This window comes from Gobius niger (assembly GCF_951799975.1).
Source record: "Gobius niger genome assembly, chromosome: 7".
Lineage (NCBI taxonomy): Eukaryota > Metazoa > Chordata > Actinopteri > Gobiiformes > Gobiidae > Gobius > Gobius niger.
Genome location: NC_136858.1, coordinates 38,792,498 through 38,798,310, shown reverse-complemented (window position 1 = coordinate 38,798,310; position 5,813 = coordinate 38,792,498).

Sequence of the window (5,813 nt, the reverse complement as noted above, 5' to 3'; positions counted from 1 at the left end):
CAAACACATAATAAATCAGCACTATCTAGCCCACGGATTATCCTTATCTGCACAACGAGAGACGGAGCGGGGGGGGGATCGTAAACAACCGCCGCAGCGTAGCCCGAACAAAAGGTTTAGCAGCTGGATTAGCGTGTTTTAGCGAAATGGTCACGGGTTTATGCAAAAAAGTCGAATGCAAAACGAAGAAGACAGCTCTGCGATTTGAATGTCGTCTTCCCACCCAAACATTGGCCGCATGTACGCAATCCAAACAGCCCAAAGCGGGGTTGCCAGATACGAGAGGCAGGTTTTCAGCATAAAAAAAAGTCAAAGTGTTCTCGGTTTGGGATGTTTTCGCTCGCACGCAGTGTTAAACCGCACTTAGAGCTGCCGACAGTCACGTTTTAATATATCACATGGGAAAAGTAGATGAACGAAATACATAAACAATATCCACAACATCCCCGCTTCATCCGCTGTCATGGCAACAAAATCACGTCCACCGGGGCACGCGCGTTAGCCGTTAGTGGAATAAAAACGGGCATTTCCGGCTTTATGTCGTATAAAATAACAAAGCCGACAAAATGATAAACTCTGTAGAACAAAGCAAGACGGTTCGCCTCTTAAAAGCGTAAGAATTTTAAGTTTTATCGTCTTGAAAAAAGCTAAAAGTCATTTTCACGGCTGCTGAGTCAGTGTGTAGCTAGCTAACTTAGGCTATGCTAATTAGCTGAGCTAGCCAAAGTTTTTAGGTGATATTCTTGGGCATATTCCTGAACGTACTACTTTGTTTTGAAAGAGGATGTAGTGTGTTTTGTACATTGTAAATTTCTTAACCTCTAAGCCCCGCCTGAACCGAGTTTATTTTGTCCAGTTTGGCATTACCCTAATCTAAAAGCCTGTTGAACAATCATAAAATTAGCGACAGAAATACAACAAAAAAGTGACAAAAATATGAGAAAAAAGTAAAAAATAATAATAATGTAAAATAAATAAATTAAATATAAATTAAAAAACACATAAAGACCGAAAAAGTGTGGAAAAAAAACAAAACAATGAAAAAAGCTACTAAAAAAGTGAAGAAAAAAAAGACGAAAAACAACAAAAATGTGGCAAAAAATAAATCAAAATCATGACCAAAACTTGACAAAAAAGCGTAGGTCTTTAGCTTCCAAAAGCGTGCAGGTGAATATTTTCCCATGTACGCAGTGTTGAACCGCACTTAGAGCTGCCGACAGTCACGTTTTAATATATCACATGGGAAAAGTAGATAAACGAAATACATAAACAATATCCACAACATCCCCGCTTCATCCGCTGTCATGGCAACAAAATCACGTCCACCGGGGCACGCGCGTCAGCCGTTAGTGTAATAAAAACGGGCATTTCCTGCTTTATGTCGTATAAAATAACAAAGCCGACAAAATGATGAACTCTGTAGAACAAAGCAAGACGGTTCGCCTCTTAAAAGCGTAAGAATTTTAAGTTTTATCGTCTTGAAAAAAGCTAAAAGTCATTTTCACGGCTGCTGAGTCAGTGTGTAGCTAGCTAACTTAGGCTATGCTAATTAGCTAAGCTAGCTGAAGTTTTTAGGTGACGTTCTTGGGCATATTCCTGAACGTACTACTTTTTAGCTTTGTTTTGAAAGAGGATGTAGTGTGTTTTGTACATTGTAAATTTCTTAACCTCTAAGCCCCGCCTGAACCGAGTTTATTTTGTCCAGTTTGGCATTACCCTAATCTAAAAGCCTCTTGAACAAATCATAAAATTAGCGACAGAAATACAAAAAAAAGTGACAAAAATATGAGAAAAAGGTAAAAAACAATAATAATGTAAAATAAATAAATAAAATATAAATAAAAAAAACACATAACGACCGAAAAAGTGTGGAAAAAAAACAAAACAATGAAAAAAGCTACTAAAAAAGTGAAGAAAAAAAAGACGAAACACAACAAAAATGTGGCAAAAAATGTGGCAAAAAATAATTAAAATCATGACCAAAACTTGATAAAAAAGCGTAGGTCTTTAGCTTCCAAAAGCGTGCAAGTGAATGTTTTCCCTTGCACGCTGTGTTAAACCGCACTTAAAGCTGCCGACAGTCACGTTTTAATATATCACATGGAAAAAGTAGATGAACGAAATACATAAACAATATCCACAACATCCCCGCTTCATCCGCTGTCATGGCAACAAAATCACGTCCACCGGGGCACGCGCGTCAGCCGTTAGTGGAATAAAAACGGGCATTTCCGGCTTTATGTCGTATAAAATAACAAAGCCGACAAAATGATAAACTCTGTAGAACAAAGCAAGACGGTTCGCCTCTTAAAAGCGTAAGAATTTTAAGTTTTATCATCAAACCTTGTAAAAAGTTAAGTCATTTTCACGGCTGCTGAGTCAGTGTGTAGCTAGCTAACTTAGGCTATGCTAATTAGCTAAGATAGCTAATGTTTTTATGTGACGTTCTTGGGCATATTCCTGAACGTACTACTTTTTAGCTTTGTTTTTAAAGAGGATGTAGTGTGTTTTGTACATTGTAAATTTCTTAACCTCTAAGCCCCGCCTGAACCGAGCTTATTTTGTCCAGTTTGGCATTACCCTAATCTAAAAGCCTCTTGAGCAAATCATAAAATTAGCGACAGAAATACAACAAAAAAGTGACAAAAATATGAGAAAAAAGTAAAAAACAATAATAATGTAAAATAAATAAATAAAATATAAATAAAAAAAACACATAACGACCGAAAAAGTGTGGGGAAAAAAAACAAAACAATGAAAAAAGCTACTAAAAAAGTGAAGAAAAAAAAGACGAAACACAACAAATATGTGACAAAAATGTGGCAAAAAATAATTAAAATCATGACCAAAACTTGACAAAAAAGCGTAGGTCTTTAGCTTCCAAAAGCGCAGTGTTAAACCGCACTTAGAGTTGCCGACAGTCACGTTTTAATACATCACATGGGAAAAGTAGATGAACGAAATACATAAACAATATCCCTTTGTCCCGCTTTGTCCCCGCTGTCATGGCAACAAACTCACGTCCACCGGGGCACGCGCGTCAGCCGTTAGTGGAATAAAAACGGGCATTTCCTGCTTTATGTCATATAAAATAACAAAGCCGACAAAATGCTAAACTCTGTAGAACAAAGCAAGACGGTTCGCCTCTTAAAAGCGTAAGAATTTTAAGTTTTATCGTCTTGAAAAAAGCTAAAAGTCATTTTCACGGCTGCTGAGTCAGTGTGTAGCTAGCTAACTTAGGCTATGCTAATTAGCTGAGCTAGCCAAAGTTTTTAGGTGATATTCTTGGGCATATTCCTGAACGTACTACTTTGTTTTGAAAGAGGATGTAGTGTGTTTTGTACATTGTAAATTTCTTAACCTCTAAGCCCCGCCTGAACCGAGTTTATTTTGTCCAGTTTGGCATTACCCTAATCTAAAAGCCTGTTGAACAATCATAAAATTAGCGACAGAAATACAACAAAAAAGTGACAAAAATATGAGAAAAAAGTAAAAAATAATAATAATGTAAAATAAATAAATTAAATATAAATTAAAAAACACATAAAGACCGAAAAAGTGTGGAAAAAAAACAAAACAATGAAAAAAGCTACTAAAAAAGTGAAGAAAAAAAAGACGAAAAACAACAAAAATGTGGCAAAAAATAAATCAAAATCATGACCAAAACTTGACAAAAAAGCGTAGGTCTTTAGCTTCCAAAAGCGTGCAGGTGAATATTTTCCCATGTACGCAGTGTTGAACCGCACTTAGAGCTGCCGACAGTCACGTTTTAATATATCACATGGGAAAAGTAGATAAACGAAATACATAAACAATATCCACAACATCCCCGCTTCATCCGCTGTCATGGCAACAAAATCACGTCCACCGGGGCACGCGCGTCAGCCGTTAGTGTAATAAAAACGGGCATTTCCTGCTTTATGTCGTATAAAATAACAAAGCCGACAAAATGATGAACTCTGTAGAACAAAGCAAGACGGTTCGCCTCTTAAAAGCGTAAGAATTTTAAGTTTTATCGTCTTGAAAAAAGCTAAAAGTCATTTTCACGGCTGCTGAGTCAGTGTGTAGCTAGCTAACTTAGGCTATGCTAATTAGCTAAGCTAGCTGAAGTTTTTAGGTGACGTTCTTGGGCATATTCCTGAACGTACTACTTTTTAGCTTTGTTTTGAAAGAGGATGTAGTGTGTTTTGTACATTGTAAATTTCTTAACCTCTAAGCCCCGCCTGAACCGAGTTTATTTTGTCCAGTTTGGCATTACCCTAATCTAAAAGCCTCTTGAACAAATCATAAAATTAGCGACAGAAATACAAAAAAAAGTGACAAAAATATGAGAAAAAAGTAAAAAACAATAATAATGTAAAATAAATAAATAAAATATAAATAAAAAAAACACATAACGACCGAAAAAGTGTGGAAAAAAAACAAAACAATGAAAAAAGCTACTAAAAAAGTGAAGAAAAAAAAGACGAAACACAACAAAAATGTGGCAAAAAATGTGGCAAAAAATAATTAAAATCATGACCAAAACTTGATAAAAAAGCGTAGGTCTTTAGCTTCCAAAAGCGTGCAAGTGAATGTTTTCCCTTGCACGCTGTGTTAAACCGCACTTAAAGCTGCCGACAGTCACGTTTTAATATATCACATGGAAAAAGTAGATGAACGAAATACATAAACAATATCCACAACATCCCCGCTTCATCCGCTGTCATGGCAACAAAATCACGTCCACCGGGGCACGCGCGTCAGCCGTTAGTGGAATAAAAACGGGCATTTCCGGCTTTATGTCGTATAAAATAACAAAGCCGACAAAATGATAAACTCTGTAGAACAAAGCAAGACGGTTCGCCTCTTAAAAGCGTAAGAATTTTAAGTTTTATCATCAAACCTTGTAAAAAGTTAAGTCATTTTCACGGCTGCTGAGTCAGTGTGTAGCTAGCTAACTTAGGCTATGCTAATTAGCTGAGCTAGCCGAAGTTTTTAGGTGATATTCTTGGGCATATTCCTGAACGAACTACTTTGTTTTTAAAGAGAATGTAGTGTGTTTTGTACATTGTAAATTTCTTAACCTCTAAGCCCCGCCTGAACCGAGTTTATTTTGTCCAGTTTGGCATTACCCTAATCTAAAAGCCTCTTGAACAAATCATGAAATTAGCGACAGAAATACAACAAAAAAGTGACAAAAATATGAGAAAAAAGTTTAAAAAAATAATAATGTAAAATAAATAAATTAAATATAAATTCAAAAACACATAAAGACCGAAAAAGTGTGGAAAAAAAACAAAACAATGAAAAAAGCTACTAAAAAAGTGAAGAAAAAAAAGACTACAAACAACAAAAATGTGGCAAAAATGTGGCAAAAAATAAATCAAAATCATGACCAAAACTTGACAAAAAAGCGTAGGTCTTTAGCTTCCAAAAGCGCAGTGTTAAACCGCACTTAGAGCTGCCGACAGTCACGTTTTAATATATCACATGGAAAAAGTAGATGAACGAAATACATAAACAATATCCCTTTGTCCCCTCTTCATCCGCTGTCATGGCAACAAAATCACGTCCACCGGGGCACGCGCGTCAGCCGTTAGTGGAATAAAAACGGGAATTTCCGGCTTTATGTCGTGTAAAATAACAAAGCCGACAAAATGATAAACTCTGTAGAACAAAGCAAGACGGTTCGCCTCTTAAAAGCGTAAGAATTTTAAGTTTTATCATCTTGAAAAAAAGCTAAAAGTCATTTTCACGGCTGCTGAGTCAGTGTGTAGCTAGCTAACTTAGGCTATGCTAATTAGCTGAGCTAGCCGAAGTTTTTAGGTGAT